The sequence below is a fragment of the Ambystoma mexicanum genome, chromosome 3q, assembly GCF_040938575.1.
Source record: "Ambystoma mexicanum isolate Mex_15411 chromosome 3q, UKY_AmexF1_1, whole genome shotgun sequence".
Classification (NCBI taxonomy): Eukaryota; Metazoa; Chordata; class Amphibia; order Caudata; family Ambystomatidae; genus Ambystoma; species Ambystoma mexicanum.
In genome coordinates this window covers 718,201,912-718,219,732 of record NC_090926.1, presented here as the reverse complement: position 1 = coordinate 718,219,732, position 17,821 = coordinate 718,201,912, and the positions used below count along the sequence as shown (strand labels likewise).

At 44.5% G+C, this 17,821-nt stretch overlaps 1 protein-coding gene and 1 long non-coding RNA gene across 13 annotated transcripts in view; one reads left to right on the top strand and one right to left on the bottom strand.

Moving 5' to 3' along the window:
- Positions 1 to 17,821, bottom strand: part of TNRC6C (trinucleotide repeat containing adaptor 6C) — a 1,467,646-nt gene that overhangs the window by 1,435,636 nt on the left and 14,189 nt on the right. The window contains exon 1 of one of the 11 annotated variants that reach the window (XM_069654639.1): positions 3,485 to 3,857. The exons of the other annotated variants lie outside the window; for them this stretch is intronic. The gene's annotated coding sequence lies outside the window, so the exon portion shown is untranslated. Of the gene's footprint in view, positions 1 to 3,484; positions 3,858 to 17,821 lie in introns of those variants that run through there. 11 annotated transcript variants of the gene reach the window in all.
- LOC138582906 (uncharacterized) overlaps positions 3,931 to 17,821 on the top strand; it is a 191,518-nt gene continuing 177,627 nt past the window's right edge. For both annotated transcript variants that reach the window (XR_011305104.1, XR_011305103.1), the window contains exon 1: positions 3,931 to 4,044. This is a non-coding gene — a long non-coding RNA (uncharacterized lncRNA). The remainder of the gene's footprint in view (positions 4,045 to 17,821) is intronic.

Here is a 17,821-nt window from a genome sequence, read left to right as displayed (position 1 = left end):
CCCGCATGGGCTTTGTACTCATTGGAACTGACATCTTTGGAGGTGCTGTTTCATTAGCACCAACAGTCATCAATCAATTGTAAAGATCAGCCAGCTTGTTTCGTTCGGACACTGTATAGCGATAGTTAACTCGCCGCCTATGATTTTGTGTACTAATGTATTGGGTTTTATATAGCACAAAGGCAGCTGGGAGGCAAAAACACAACATACAACTTAAGGCTACAATAAAAGGATGAAATAACATGGCTAAATCAAATATGAATTTAACACCCTGCTTGCCATTAATGTAATGATTAGAATAGCCAAATACACAGTAGGATGGACCACTGTACACCAGAGGAAGCAGGAATGCTGAAATGGGTACTATTTACAAATATTACTGCAAACGAATAAAAAACAAAAACCCCAAACATTTCTCCAGGTTGTGCATGCTACTTCACTTCAAAGTGGAAAAAAACACAGCAGTATTCCAGGAAAATCACTACAAATAACATGCAACAGCGGTAATGCTGTAACTGGGTACGATTACTGAGATCAACACTGGAGATAGTGGTTTCATCCAGAGGATGTCCAACAGGGAATGCCACTAAAGCTGTAATGAGGCCCGATTTATTTTCTTGGCAAGCTTCCAGATAAATATCCTCTACTCAACAAGGCCCCTTGGGAACCAGAGCACTCAACAACCAGGCACTCCCACACAGATTACATTTAGAAGTACTTCAAAATCTATGACACCTTGTGTAAATATGTTAAATTAATTGGGAGGTGATATGAATGCCAGGGATGAAAGATCATGGGAGAATTCAAAAACTTTTTGGGGTCCAGTTGGCTCACATGAGATATTTGGCAGGGACAATATGCGTGCGTTTCAAAGCTGAAAGAAGGAGAGTCCTTGTATACACTTTCAGAGCTAAATATTAGCGGTTAGTGCTGGGCGGTAGATCGAGTTTTGGAGATATATCGATATATTTTCAAATACAATATAGGATTAGACATCGCTAACATCGAGATATAGGTCACCCATTAAATTAGGATGACAAAGTGTCACTTAATGCCTACTCCAATGCATATAGGGATGTGTATCATAGTTGCATTTTTCTTTTTAGTGTTGCCATTATTGCTGAGATGATGTCCTTTTGAATCAATTGCAATGTTAGGATGAGGTTACTGACAATGTTATAGTTGTGTTTTGCATTTGTTGTTCAGTATTAGTACTGTTGGCATCTCACATGAAGTTGGCTTACAACTGAGCATTTAACCCACAAACAATATTGGCGATATATATTTTATATCACCATTCAGACCAAAAATATCAAGAAATGACTTTTGGTCCTTATCGTCCAGCCTCAATGGTGGCATCTTAATGATTTGGAAAAGGCCCAGTTTAGTAATTAAAAGTATATTGTTAGATTTTGAGGTGAATAGAAGTACTTGGGTCAGGGTAAGTTCTTCCTCGTTACCATGGAGAAGAGGGGCAAGAGAGTTGCGAAATTAAAAGGTAGTAGTGTCCAACAGGGTCCAGAAGGACATGGGATCTAGTATGATTACTTAAAGCAGGGTCTATTGTGAAAGGCCTATGTTAATTAAAACGCCATACAGTTGGGTCATAATGGATGATAGAGAAGTAAATCGAGAGTGACCTGTGGGTCAGCCGTGTACAGGAGTTCAATGACAGCGTCTTCTATGAGTCAACACAGACAGCGGAAGGCGGCAAGTAATAGATCATGCATAATAACTACTACATACCAGTCCACTTAGTTGTACTGACAGAATGTATAAAACCGATACCATCTTGCCTTTGAATAATTGCTATTATGAGTCATGTATTGCATTTTGTCCATTTTTATTTATTAGATAATCATAAAAATGAGCTTATACAGTGTTTCAAAGTGCCACAAGGGAAGGGAACAAGGGAGAAAAATTTACAAATTAAATAGGAATGACTAAATAGAAAGAAACAGCAGTCCTACTAGGCCTTGTGACATTTGGAGCGTGCAAGTGCAGTGAAAAGAAAAGCGAAAAAAGGGGGTTGAGGTGAGGCTAAGTGCTATTAGGGTCCCATAGGGGAGGAAGTACCAGAGGTGCCCATTGGGGAGGCAACAGGTAAGTGCATGGATAGAGACATCCCAGGGGAAGAGGGAGGTCTACCGCTCAAGTGCTGGGCAGAGGTGAAACCACCCGACACGCGGGTGTGGGCCCAGTGGGCAGAGCAACAGGGTGCTGGGGGCGATTGGGCAGAAGGCCAGGACCCTATTTGACTCTTAAGGGACCAGGCTGCCAATCACAGCGAAACAGAGGGGATGCTTAGCACAGGAGGGGGAAGGAGGAGGATAAGAGAAATGTCTTGAGTGGTTTGCGGAACTTGAGTTGGTCTGGTTCAAGACAGAGAGAAAGAGGGAGACTGTTCCATAGGAGGGAGCCAGGAAGGATCTGCCCCCAGCTCTCTGCTCAGCTGAGAATTGGAGCAAAAGGATCAATGGGATCTGGAAAGAGTATTTATTAAGCGAGAGTTGTACGTAGCGTGGACCCAGGCCCCAGACAGTCTTGTGGGTGATGCAGAGGGCCTTGAATTTGATCCTTGCAACATCAGTGGAGAGATTTTAGAGCTGGAGAGACATGGTCCCAGGGCTTGAGGCCAAGGATAGGTTAATGGCAATGAATGCACAATGTACTCGGTTCCAATAAGTCGGGAATTTGTAATATTTATCCTGTTTTTAGCACAAGCAAATTATGAATATTTCGACTAACAGTGGTGAATTCCTTATTTTTTAACAAGATGTTTTATGTGTAAGTGACAGGTTTTTTTTTTTTTTTTTTTTTACACGTACACATTATTTTAAAGTATAGCGAGAGATTTTGTTTGGCATCAGGGTTAAACAACCATACAGACAATAAAAAATTAAGGCCGTTATTCGAGTCCCAAGGTATTATATCACAGAAAGCATGCGAATGCCCAGTAACCCACGAGGGGAAAAGCATCTACTGTAGAAGAAAAGTATGTGCCTTCGCGCAGGAGAAAGGGGGCATAATAACTATGAGAGTGGAGTCGGGTAGCCAGGTTGGTACAACAATCAAGGGTGGACACACGATAAAAACAAACAAAATAAATCGATACAAATCAGCGTTCATAATCGGCGCAGGGACACCTTTCAGACTATATCAACTCTCTGTCCATCAAGGCCCAAATGCAATCCAGTGGAGGAGCGGGGAGTGACACGTGTTAAAGTTCAAGAGATCCATTAACTTCCCGAGCCGCACAGAGGTTTTGGAGCAGATGTGTAGGGCGCTCGAACTGAATGGGGAAAAGCAGCTGTGCTAGTAGAGGGTTTTAAAGGCAAGTGACAGTTGCCCCCTCCGTCGCCCACGGCTACTCTCTGTCTGTCTGACCCAATTATGTCGCTCCCTCATCCACATGAACCAGTAAGTGTCGTTGGGTTAGGGGGTGCAGGTGGAGGCAGGGGTGGAAGACTGTCAATAGCTTTACCTTCTCTCCGCGTCCTCCTGGGGCTCTTTGGCAGCTTTGGAATCAGTCTTGCTGTGTGGGCAAATATTGATATGTCTTCTGAGCTCAAGCTTCCCTGGATGGCTCTCCTCGGGTTCCTTGCTGTCCTCCACTGCTTAATCCTCCAGCTCTCCCTCCTAAGACCTACAGACTGCAGTCACAACATCGGAGTGGCTAATGCAGCAAATTGAAATCGCAAAAGGTTCACGAGCGTTAACAAGCAGAGGGGGGGGAGCTGATGGATATTCAGAAAACATTGAAGTGAACCCAATTCTACTCCTATCCAGCCCATAAAAGAGAATCGGGTGTAATCCAAACGGTAGTGTCTAGTTCCCATCCGAGAAAAGAACCTTAGCAACGATCCGCCACCCCCCCCCCCCTCATCATCACGTGAAAAGCACGTTCGCGCGTGCCTCAGGTTGGGCATCGTCTTTGCAAGACGTGGCGCGCGCGCGCACGCACGCACGAATGTTGGCGCAGCCTCGTGGTAGAGAGTTGTTTAACACCCTCATTCCTCTGTTCACAGGCGAATTTGGTTTAAAGTAAGTCTTAAAGCGATGGCATGCTTAGTTATTATTTTATTAGAGGGGACGATTTTGCCTGCCCGGGAGAGAGAGTATGCGGGATTGGGTATGTGCAAGGAATGTTATTTTTTGCATTGGTGGTGAATACGGGCATTCCTCCGTTCCCAGGCGAATTTTCAGTGTACCAATTTACTGTAATGCGGGTAGTTACTTTTTGTTTTCTGGACAGACTTCCTCTTTCCAGCTGGAGAGGGGTAATTTTGGGTGGTTATGTGCAAAAAGAGCGGGGGAAATGCGTTTTGTGCAGTGGTTCAAACTTGAATACATTGTGCAGAGCGACACATTTGGGTATTGATGTCCAGCATAATTGTTTACAATAAGGTATATTTTTAGTTATATTTTGGATTGTTCTCATGCAGATAGGGTGACCCTTTCCAATATGAAACTGAGACGGCCATAAAAATAGGGGGCACTATCAAATCGGACACTCAAAACATCCCATCGTAGTTTTTCTAGCTGTCCTGCATACAGAACGCGCGCTTTAGATTTATAAAATGTTATACATGTCATTTAATAAATGAGCTTTTGCTGTGATCCAATTAATATTACAGGCCTTCATATGGATTCGTTTTGTAACCACAAGCAGGTAATGCGTATGCTGGGTACCTAAAAGGTTGGGGTTTCGAGCCCACCCTGCAGTGTCAGATCTGGTTAATAAACACTGGAAAATACGTATTTTGATGCTGGTTTGATTTAATGTTCTCCACTATCAATATTCAATAATTGTGTGATGGAACGTCAGTGGCCACCTTCCCTTTAACTCGGACAGGGTTTTTAATTTGAAAAAAAACACTATCGGGACTGAGTAAGAGAGGTCCCAATTCTGGGACATTCCTGGCAAAATCGGCATGTAGGTTCACCCTAGCAGAAGGACAATTTGGCCTGGGGGAGGGGGTTATTTTATTAATCTCTTATGTGCAGCGGAGGTGTCTTGTGTAGTGGGGCACACTTCTGCATTGCAGTGCCCTTCAGTTTAGCACCTTGTCATCATTGCACATTGGGAAGGCAGGACCTTGAGACCGCATTGTGGTCGAGAGAGGATTAACACAGGCATGTTTGAGTATCCGGTGCATGCACATATGGGTAGGGGAAAATGGGGACTACTTGTGCACCAGTATAAAAGAGCAGTTTGTCCGTAGCAATTTTTAGCTGATGGGGATATTGTTTGTTTTGCAGCGGCAAACCTGGGTATTTGTCCTGTACTAAGACTGCAAACTTAGGTATTTGTTCTGTATGTAGGGGGGTGGGCGGGGGAAGAGTAGTATGGCATTTGTTGTTTTTTCACAACGGGGTGGTATTTGACCAGGGGACAGGTGTGTGTACTTAAGGTACAGCGTTAGGGATTTGCCCAGTGCAGAGAGTGGGATGAGATTTCCCAGTCCAGGGGGGTTATTTGGTGAGTTGTCCTGCGCAGCAGAAGTGTGGGATGGATGTTGTTTGTCTTATGCAGGGAGAGGAACATGTTTCAGTATAGATTTTGTTTCTGGTCCTGTGCAGAGTGGCGGATGTTTCCTGTACGGAGGGGCAGATTTCTTATGGTTTTGTGCAAAGAGGCGAACAGGAAACCATGTTAGATTCTGGATTCTGTGAAGAGCAGTCTCCATGGAACTACAAACAAATTGTGTTCATAAAGGAGGGTCAGGGTGGTCCTTTTTATGATGATGATATGAAAGCTTATTTATAACGCACTTAATACCCAGAGGTTTCTAAGCGCAGACCCAGGGATCGAACCTGTGGTGCTGCATGTCATCTTGCTTCCAAGGCGAGCATGTTGCCCCTAGAGGAGAATTCCAACTACCTCCAACAAAGGGGCATGTTGATTTGTAGTGGTGGTGGCAGGGTGTAATGGTCGGATTTCAGGAATGCTAGCTGGATAGAACTTTGTAGAGTGGTGGATATTGCACAAAAATATTGTTTAAATAAAATGAATGGTTGAAATGATCGGATTTCTGCTGTACCAACATGTACATACAGCTGAAAATGCTGAACATTTCAACCATTCGGTTTTGATTTATAGTGATCAACTGAAGCGAGGGTTGCAGGGATGTCCCCCACACAGTTGTTCGCTACAATGGAATTGGGAGCGACAGTGTCCCCTGCATCAAAAACAAGAGTTTGAGAGAAAAAAAACAAAAAAAAAACAAAAAAGAAAAAAAAACATGTAACTCTGGTTCCCATCCACAGTAGTGAATGGAAGGGAACTGGCACTGCAGGGACTCGGCGGCACACAGCGAAGTGTGCTGCCAAAAGCTATGTAAGGGGGCACAGGGTCTAAAAAGGCCATTTGGCTGTGGGGCGCTTATTTGAAGACATTTAGTCTTCGAAATGTTCATATTAGAAATAATCAAGTACATCCGAGTAGTGTACACTTGTGTGTATGCAAATTATAAATAACCAATAAATAAACAGATGCAGCAATGTAAGGGGGGGCAGAATTGGATCCTATTGCTTTGCAGAGAATATTGTAGGATTGTACTTAAAGGTGATTTGAATGTAGCCTATAGAGAAGGCATCTTTTTTGGATCTTTGCAGAATGGTTTCAGATGGTGCTTTGTAGAGAGGGCACGTTTATTGGACCTTGTCATAGTGCATTTGGAAGGGGCTTTGACGAGTGGGAGCAGGAATGGACATCTGTGTAGGTGTTCTGGGCAGAGATGTATAGAAAGCACAAGGATTGGACCTAGTCAAGTGTTTTTGTGTGAGGCTTTGTGGCGGCGCCTCAGGATAAATGTATGCCAAACAGGTTTTGGGTGGGGTTTTATATGTGGAACAGGTTTGGGTTTTGGATGGCACTTTGGAGAGGGGTAATGTGACCTTGCAAAGCAAATGGCTTGGGCTTTTTAGAAGTGGAGATCTGGCTGTGCCCTTGTCAAGTGGTGTTCTGTTGTGTGATTATTTTGGGTGGTCTTGATTCCAATTTGTAAAAAGGGCACGGATGGGAGGACCTCTTTTGTAGTGATGTCTTCATGTACCTTTTTAAGATTGTATTTGGATAGTGATTATTTTGGGGGATAGCGGTATGGATAACGCAGGGGAAACAGTATATGGACTGGGCTTGTGCAGAGTGGGGTCTAGACAGGAGTTGTGCATAGATGTGTCTGGATCAGTCTGTAAACAAGGGGTGAAGGTGAGGCTTTGCAGAGGTATATGTCTTTGTGGATGAGTCTGAATGGGCAGATGTTTAGGTGCAGCATTGCACAGTGGTCAGGTTAGAGATTTTCACAGGAATCAGAATGGTGATTACTTATGTTATTTTAATTTACATTATATTTATATAGCGCGGACAAGGATTAGAAGCATTTAACAGCAGAATTAGGGTAACATTAAAAAGGGCAGATAGTAAGGCAGTATTGTAGGTCCATGGAACAGTAGCACTGAGCTAGGTGAATAGTCTTAAGTCTAGATAATGTCACGGTGTGACTGAAATAGGAAAGGTTTCAGTTCTTTACAGAATAGGATAGAGGGAACGGTCCTTGCTACTGGATGGAATTCCATAGGAGCGTAGCAGGAGAATTGCTTGTTTCCTAGTTTTCTCCCTGTAGGCCCATCTAGTCTAGAGTCTGGCAATGATCCTACTGCGTGCCTCTTGTGGTCTGGCACAGGTGCTTAATGTAGCCAGCAGGCAAGCTGGTGGCCTGATAAGGTAGCGTTGTAGGTGATACAGGCATATTTTAACCGGATTGCAGCTGGTAAGGAGGTCTATTCAGATTGCATAGAGTGGAGGTGATGTGAGATTGGGCCGATTCAGTGTGTGGCCGACCCAGTGTAAAGTATATCTACTTAAGGAGGGGCTTGGCTGTGTGGCTGTAAGCCCTTCCAGTAGGGCATTTCCGCATCCAAGTGATCAATTTATCACCAGAGCCTACACTACTGCTCGGAATTCCTGTGGCGCCAGGAAGGGTTTGATACTGCAAAGTAGGGTTATTTGATACCAGCCTGTTCAGCCATTTGTTGTCGAAAGGCTACGTTAATTTCCACAATGAATCAGATTTTTGCTAAGTTAGTTTGTTACATGGCAAATCTGTCCAGTCCATGCTTTCTAGCCACCTTTTGAAGGAGTGCCCAGAATAACAAATTCTGTAATGGTAGGGGTTAAGTTTCAAGTAGGATCTTCCCATCTGGGCCCTCTGTAAAACTTTTCCAAGCCCCCTTATCCCCCGTTGCCTTCCTCTGCCTCCCCGCACCCTCTTCCTGATCCCGCCTCCCGACCCGCCCATCGCGCTCAGATTGGTCGCTTGGACCGCGTTTGTGTAGACCTAGCGGGTCGCTGCAAAAGTGCGCCCATCTTTTTGACCTGTCTGCCGGTGAGTGAACTACAACACCTGCAGTGCCCCAGCAGCCCATCTGGGCCCTCTGTAAATCTTTTCCAAGCCCCCTTATCCCCCCGTTGCCTTACTTTGCCTCCCCGCACCCTCTTCCTGATCCCACTCCCTCCCGCCTCCCGACCCGCCCATCGCGCTCCGACTGGCCGCTTGGACCGTGTTTGTGTAGACCTAGCAGGTCGCTGCAAAAGTGCGCCCATCTTTTTGACCTGTCTGCCGGTGAGTGAACTACAACACCTGCAGTGCCCCAGTAGCCCATCTGGGCCCTCTGTAAATCTTTCCCAAGCCCCCGTATCCCCCGTTGCCTTCCTCTGCCTCCCCGCACCCTCTTCCTGATCCCGCCCATCGCGCTCCGATTGGTCGCTTGGACCGTGTTTGTGTAGACCTAGCGGGTCGCTGCAAAAGTGCGCCCATCTTTTTGACCTGTCTGCCGGTGAGTGAACTACAACACCTGCAGTGCCCCAGCAGCCCATCTGGGCCCTCTGTAAATCTTTCCCAAGCCCCCGTATCCCCCGTTGCCTTCCTCTGCCTCCCCGCACCCTCTTCCTGATCCCGCCTCCCGACCCGCCCATCGCGCTCCGATTGGTCGCTTGGACCATGTTTGTGTAGACCTAGCGGGTCGCTGCAAAAGTGCGCCCATCTTTTTGACCTGTCTGCCGGTGAGTGAACTACAACACCTGCAGTGCCCCAGCAGCCCATCTGGGCCCTCTGTAAATCTTTTCCAAGCCCCCTTATCCCCCGTTGCCTTCCTATGCCTCCCCGCACCCTCTTCCTGATCCCTGAGTAGCAGGTGAGTGTTCCACCCCCCCCCCCCCCCATCAGCGACCCCATTTGAGTGATTTTTGGGGTTTATTTGCTCCCCCAGGCCCCGCGTTGCCCCGTGCTTTCCCGGCCTCCCCTTCCTGGTTTCTCCCTCGCCCGCCCCCCACCCATCCTGGTCCCGCCTCCTGACCCGCCCATCCCCTACCTTCATCACTGGTCCTCCCAGGGCAGCCCCCAGCGGCTAAGGGCCCCGAGGCCAAGGGCGGCTCCAACAGAGACGGCTCCAGAAAGTGTCTGCAGGCGTCTGCAGGAGACGCCAAGGAAGCCAGCAACCAACAAAAACCGTGAGTGTGGCATGCATGGGGAGTAGAGCAATCACTCTACTCCAGAAAGCTCCTGCCACTCTAACTTACCTATCAATGGCCTAGACTGCTACAGACCTGCACCATGCATTATTAGAGAGATATGTGACCACCAGCCCAAACCTATTCATGGCGGGACAGCAAACACTGCCTGCAGTATAATGCTAACCATACCACGAGTGAACCACAAAGACTAGCCTGCACCAAATCTAGACAGAAATGTGACTGTTAGCATATGCCACACTTAGATGGATTCTCAAGTTTTATGAATCTTAGCATGTCCACACTTACATAGAATTATGAATGTTAGCATGCCCACTCTCAGATGGAATTGTGAATGCTGGCATGTCCACACCTGGATAGAATTGTGAATATTGGCATGTCCACTCTTGGATGGAGTTGTGAATCTTAGCATGTCCACACTTGGATAGAATTGTGAATGTTAGCATGTCCACTCTCAGATGGAATTGTGAATACTGGCATGTCCACTCTCGGATGGAATTGTGAATACTTGCCTGCGTCGCATCTGGATGGAATTGTGAATGTTAGCACTTAGATGGAATTGTGAATACTGGCATGTCCACACCTGGATAGAATTGTGAATATTGGCATGTCCACTCTTGGATGGAGTTGTGAATGTTAGCATGTCCACACTTAGATGGAGTTGTGAATATTGGCCTGCGTCGCATCTAGATGGAATTGTGAATGTTAACATGTGAAAGATGCATTAAGAAAGTGTGCCCTATAGCCTCTCCATGAATTTAGAAATGTGCCCAATAGCCTCTCTGGTAAACTGAATTTAGAAGTGTACCCAAGATCCTCCGTGACAGTTGCATTCAGAAGTGTGCCCAATAGACACTCTGGAAAGTTGCATCTAGAAGTGTGCCCAATAACCTCGCTGTGAATTTAGTAGGGTACCCAATAGACACTCTGTGAAAGTTGCATTTAGAAGTAAGTCCAATATCCCCTCAGTGAAATTTAGAAGTGTACCCATAGCCTCTCTGAGAGTTGCATTTAGAAGTGTGCCCAATAGTCTCTCTAGTAAATTGAATTTAGAAGTGTTCTCAACAGCCTCTCTGGAAAAAGCCTCTCTGAAAAATTGACTTAATAGTGCGCCCAGTAGCCTCTCCGTAGAAAATGGAATTTAGAAATGCGCCCAATAGCATCGCTGTTAAGGTTGCATTTAGAAGTGTAACCAATACCCTCTGTGAAAGTTGATTATAGAAGTGTATCCAATAGATGCTCTGTAAAGTTGAATTAAGAAGTGTTCCCAATAGCATCTGTGAAAGTTGACTATAGAAATGTATCCTATAGACACTCTGGAAAGTTGCATTTAGAAGTGTGCCCAATAGCCTCTAGTAAACTGAATCTAGAAGTGTGCCCAATAGCCTCTAGTAAACTGAATCTAGAAGTGTGCCCAATAGCCTCTCTGTGGAAAGCTGTATTTAGGTGTGCGCCCAGTACCCTCTCTGGGAAAGTTGCATTTAGAAGTGTGCTCACTGATACATAAGGCGCTATATAAGTGCAAAATAACATAACATAACATCCATTTTGAATGGCAGGAAGGCCTGCACAGAGGTTGGCGATGCCCTGTGTACGCTTTAGTATTGCTGTGTGTGGTCTGCGTATTGGTGTTTTTAGGCATCAGGAGTGTGTTGCGAGATTCATTGTATAGACTGAATAAAAGTGGAGAGAGGATGGAGCTCTGGGGCACACCCCAGTTCACTTGGCAGTGTGTCGACCTTAGAGAACCCATTTGGACAGTCTGGTGTCTCCTAGAGGGGTAGGACGACAACATCTGTGCCTGCAAAACCCATTCTGCGACTAAGGAGGGACAACAGCATGTCTTGGTAGAATGAGGTCCAATAGGCATGCATCACCTTTATTGATAATTTGCAAGACCTCATCAACCACTTTGATGGGGTCTTGTCTCCATGCTGAATTTGGGACAGAAGCCGGAAGGCAGAGTTGGTGAATTTGAGCAAGTAGTTGATTGCCAATCACTGTTCTGATCTTTCCGATAAAGGGGAGCCTGATGAAAGGTGCAACAGGTCCGGCAGACAGGCCTCGTCAGGGAAGGAATGGAGCCTAAACCCAAACACCCACCCAGGTGCCAATGTGAGGATAGGCCCACTCCCAACCTTCAGCGGTGGAGGCTGGAGTGCCGCACAGAACAGTGGAAAGGACTTCAGGGACAAAGACCATGCAGCAGCTGTCTGCAGAAAACCCAGGGATGGCAAAAAAGCAGCATCACCAGTCTCCACTAAAAAGATCACTTAAGAGGCTACCGAAGCAAAGCACGGCTCCAGCTAAGATCTGCAGGATCCTGTGCAGGGAGACACCATTTTTATACAATGGGTCAAGCCATATTTTTGTTGGCGGGTGCTCACTCAGACAAGAAGCTTATATAGTCCCATGCAAACAAGCAAGTGTCAGGCTACCCCTCCCTCTTATTGTGCAGGCGAGTTCCCTCATCTCTGGAAAAAATGCAGTTTGTAGAGACCAACTTTCTCAATTTTAACTTACAAATGATGCTTTTTCAGTGAATGCTTGCTTGCATACGTTTTTTGGAATTGTGTTCGTTTATCATGAGGTTACATCTATGTGGTGTGCTCAACCACAATGTGTAGGAGAACATTTTCCACATATGTAGTAATTTGTTTTCAATTAGGCATCTTTGCTAAACATCAGTTTTTATTACGTGCTCTATTGATTTTGAAGTCAAGTAACGTTCTGGTTGCTTGTCGCACAGGATTTAGTCTTGCTGAGGCAAATCATTTTTACTATTACAATTTAATTTTGTTAAAACGGTGTGTACAATACTCCCCACCTTAAAACCTTAACTGGGGCATGGATAAGTATGATGTCTAGTTTAAACCTCCATTAAACCTTAACTGGGACTCAATGTGATAAATGGTACTATAAATGGTTTGCAGCAGCAAGGCTCAAGGAGGAGTGCTTTACACCAATAACAGGGGTCACATCCTCTTTCAAATCTACAAGACTACACTTAAACATTCAAAACCGGACTCTCCATCCAGTGCACTAAAACAATGAAATAGTTGCATTCACAAATGAAATAGAAAGTCAGCAAAACCAGTCCCTGTATTGATAATAAAGATTGGCGTTACAATTTAGGAATCGTGCTTGAAGCACTACATAAAAACCTCTAAACACTTATTATTACTTCAGTCGATGGTCAGGCTAACTCGGGATAGCCAACATTTAGCTGAGACAGGATGTAGATTTTAGCATTGAGCACCTGCCCCTCTGCGCGATCCTATCACATCACTGGCATGCCAATAAGGAACAGTGATTTTTTGCAAAATCTGCAACAGCAGTCCCCAATGCTCCAGATGAGATTTTGAGGTGAATATTTTACTTCCCATTTTTAAACTTTGAGAGTAAATGTGATTTTTAAAGGATTAAAAATGAGTTTGTCCTCCACAAGAGTAAAAAAGGTATGTGAAAATCCAGCCGACGCATCCAAAAAGTTAAAATTGTATGGTCTATGGAAACCATTGAGTCAGCAGTTCACATCATGACAGAAAAGCAGGTAATTTCAATTAACAGATACATCAGCGTGCAGTAGAACAAACACCCTCCCGAATGCATCAGATTAGCACCAATCCCGAACTTCCCCTGCATGCAAAGAATAGGTACAGCAGCAACATAAACCTTTAATGCTTAGTTCACACAGAACAGGTTTGTGCGTAGGAGCCAATCGGGATACCCTGGCACAAACAGAAAAGGTAAGTCGGAGCAACAGGCTGTCACCATGTAGAACAGGTGGAGTGTATCCGTGGAAGTTAAGCAAGGGTAGAAGATACCCACACAGGGAATAGGTAAGGACTTAGGTCTGTACAACAGATGAAATCTCCACTCCTACCATAGAAAAAGGTAGGCCATGGAGCATTCTTTGCTCACATTTAACAATAATGTCATGGGTCTCAACAGAACAAGGTTACCAAAGAGAATTGGTCACAGCAGTAGAGGTTTCACCCGCATAGAGAAAAACTTGATGAAGCAGTGCAAGCACTCCCATAATGAACAGGTAAATGAAGCGCATCAGAAAGTCAAGCTGCACTTGGATAGAGAACCGCATAGGCCTCAGCAGTCCAAATTCCCCCTCACAAAGTACTTATCCAACAGGGGGGCAAGTGATCCAAGCTCTCCTCACATAGAATAGGATTAGCATAACAGCAGTGGGAGCACCACCCACATACAACAGGAACAGTTAATTGCCTCTGCAATGCAAGCTCCTTGCATACAGACTAGAGCATTGATAGCGACTAGTTCAAATGTGAAGACCAGCTACTTCCGGAATCAGAAAAGATCCATGTAGTAGGAATTTAGTAAACCGTAATTTGAAGGAATGCCACCTCAGAACAAATGATTTGTGTACTATTTCCCAGCCACTCTACAGCTGGTCAGCACAACATAGGAACTCCGAAAAAAAAAAATACTTTTGTGCAATGCAAGCAAGCATTAATTGAAAAGAGCTATTTGGTTGTTAAAAGGAAACTTCCAATTGTAACTAGGTTTTCCCTCTTGTTACTGCACCAATCCTAAAATGCTAGGAAAATAGATATGCATGCAAATTGCCCCTCTGCAGACACAAAAGACAGCAGCAGTTGAACAGAAATCGCTGTGTTCTCCCGACAGGCTCAGAGCACACAGCTCAGAAAAATGCCTGAAGCGCTCATTCTTGAACTGCAGTTTTGTCCATGAAGATTTTGTTTTAATTGTATTGTGTGTTTGGTTAATAAACAAACAATTAGCACATAAACATTGCTACATTACCAATAAACCTACATTTACATTATTCAATCAAATCTTCACAAAAGAATAATTGAAAGGAAAACAACAATCCTTCCAATTATAAATAAAGATAAACCTGTATTTTCTATTGAGTTAATATCCTTCATTCCAGAAAATATACATAAAATCAGATGTGTAAATTGATCCGATCCTTAAAGTGCAGATGTGAAAAGTGCTAGTGCACCCTTCCAGATATTAACATGGCGGCTGGTCTCTTTGTCTCTATTGTGTTGTGACAAAGGCGACATAACCTTTTGTTATGGAATATCGGACCAGCCGCCAATATACACGAGGGCGGGGGAGCAAGTTAAAACATAGATAAGTAATGAATATCCTCCAATTAACAGCACACATTTGGGTCAAATAAATGCATGGAGAATCCAGATGGAAACCTTGTGTGCAGTATTCACTAAATCTAATCCACCCAAACGCCCCGCCGCCCATGTAATTTGCACATTATCGGCTCTGACCTAATCTCTAGTTTCATTTTTCACTAGAGGATGTACACAGGGTGAGTGCAGCGCTTGTTCCGAGGGATAGGCTATATTATATAAATGTTGATGTTTGCAATTCCTGCAAGAAAGAGCTGTGACTCTCCTCTGAGAGATAAGCGGCAAATCCCAGGAGTGTGGTAGAATTAGACTGGAGAGATTGAAGTTTTAAGTACAGTTTACAACTCAGTAACAGCTATAACTATCTAATCGATGGAAAACAGAGTTCACATCTTAGTGTCTCAACGGGTACTGCGCTCGGGACACCCAGCAAGGGATTGCAGCATTTTACCCCTTTTTTTCAAAAAAAATTTTCCAACCATAATACAGGTCGAGTGGATAGGGCCACCAGTCCATAAAGAACTCCATGGATGATGCTAGTACAATAGATGGTAAGCATGCCCTCCACATTGTATCCTCTCCTTTCCTAGCTACAAACATTTTAAACCCTGCACCTCTGTTTAAGTCCTTCGTTCTTGGCAATAGACTGAGTAATGACACCCTCCTAGTTTACAACGGAGGTACCCGTGTACATAGTTTTTATAGACTATAGGAGAAGAGTTTATTCCCCCATCGACTTAGCTTGCTCCATAACAGCGGGCGCGAGACACATCGAACGCATTACAATTGTCAAGTAAGCAGAGATAGTCTTTTTGTTTAGGCGTCGCAGAACCTCTGCCATAATGTAATAAAGAGTGCAAATGTTGTGTATGGCACTATGTCCCTTTCTGAAACCCGTTTGGAATCTTGTCAAGAGGCCTTTTTCCTCCCATTTATTACGCTTTTTTAAAATGATGGAGGAGAATATGTTAGGGCTAGTATCAAGCCTGGCCAGTAGACTAATTGGAAGGGTCCATCCTGTTCCCATTTTTAAATACAGGCCTCAGGATGGACTCCCTCCAGCAAGAGGGGGCAATGCCACTGGTCATGATACGTTGGTAAAGCTGCTGTAAGATGGCTGCCCGGTTTTGGATTTGCCTTGGACGACTACATTCGCAATCCAATCGAGGCCAGGAGACTGCAAAGCCTTCAATTTCTTTGATTTCTAGAATGTCATCCGCCGTAGAGCCTATTAATATCTCTACAGCCTGAGTGAGGGATTCGGGCACAGATTCCATTAGTTTACCATCATAGCAGAGTTTCCGCAATGGAACTAATCCATGTCACCTCAGGGATAGGGTTAAGTTCCTGGGGGCACTACCTGTAAGGAATTTCCTATAAATAAGCCAACACTTTTTGGTATCGCTCAGCAGTCTAAAGAGGAACTTTCGATGGCATTATTAATTGAGTGTTTGTGTGGCCTTAGCCCATTCTTGTATTGGGTTAAAAGAGAAGCCAGTTGTGTGCCGCTCCATCACCACGATACAAGTCATAGGTCCTCGTAATAGATTCCCTCGTTTCAGGATATGCTGTTTTCCTGGTGTACCAAAATAACGAATAAACTGTAATTGGGTTTTTATTGTTATACCGCGTATGGTTGTAAAAGCAAGAGTAGCCATCATGCTTCGAATATCCTAGTTATTAGTTGTCAACCAGCTTTCCAGCTGCAAATGGTGAGAGAAAATGAACAAATTTCGTTTTTTTAACATTGCAATCTGACCAAAAAATATTACCCTGTAAATCCACTGTAATGTCCATACTAATTCAGTTGATCTTGCTGGGATGAACCAGGGCCTGGCACCAGGAAAGAAAAGCATGATCATTTAATGTTGTATGATAAATGGAGGGCTACAACAATTCCACTGCGTGAGAGCAGTATAGACAATCAAAGCATGAGATCGCTTTACCATTCGTCAAAGTATGCCGGTGGTGGATTGTTGCTCTGGTTCTTGTTGTTCAGACATCTTAAAATAAAAAATGTTTAAGAAATGCCCCCACCCATGGTCCGACCTGCCCCCCACCGATGGTCCCCCGTGTTCTTGCTGGGCTTAATGCAATTGAGTTCTCCTGTGTAGCTTTCATCCATATAGGACATGGGATTAGTCTGAGGGCAATGGGGCAATGTAGCCACCTACAACAATCGCCATATTACTGGGATGGAGATCATACCAATAAAGGAGCGTCTGAATAGTTCTCTGTACACGTTTAGAAGAGGAACCACGCGGAGGATCATGAAAGACTGATGATTGATGTACTGGTAACAAGAAAGGAAAGATCTTCAAGTGTAGCAGACAACACATGGGGAGAAGGGGACCCTGCAGAGAACACATTTATGTTGAACATTCAGGTTGAACTAAGATTTGGCTCCAATAGCTAATACGCCCCCCCCCCTTCCATAGGGCGTTCTTTCCTTTTGTACAGCAGGTCGACATAGTGTGCTATAACCATCAATACTGAATTCCATGCTCATCCAAGTTTCTTGTAGTATGAAAATATTGCTAGCAATAACAAAGGAAAAGCCCAAGGGATGGCTTGGGAAGGAACTGTAACCTTGCATATTCCAACAGAGCCATTTAACACTCTTTAAAGCGGCAGGAAGTCAATTTCTATTAACTCCTAGTGTATTAAGGATCCATTGGTCCACCTCCTGCAGGCCACAACACCTATCCACTGGTTTTATGAAAGAGGCTAGCAGACTTTCTGTGGGATGATTATTTGGTACCGTTTACATGGTAAATTGGTTAGTGAGAGGCAACAAGTCCTCACTGGGGAGCATGCCGACCGTGTGCTTGCGAAACACTGTCAGTTGATAGCCCAGCACTGTCATTTCTACATGACACAAGCTTAATAAAGCCACCACACAACTGGAGAGATTATTCTATTAAGACCCAATTAGTTACGCTATCAATCTCTAGTAGTTCGACGTGAATATGTCATCCGACACAATGGTTTTCACCCGAGATATATGGTGCCACAGAGCCAAAAGAAAATGACTGTTCATAAATTGGCTCACAGAAAATGGATTAAATTCTCCTAATTTAGCCCATTTCTCCAATGGTAATGCCTCCTCCACCGGCAGCTGTATTGATGTGCCGCT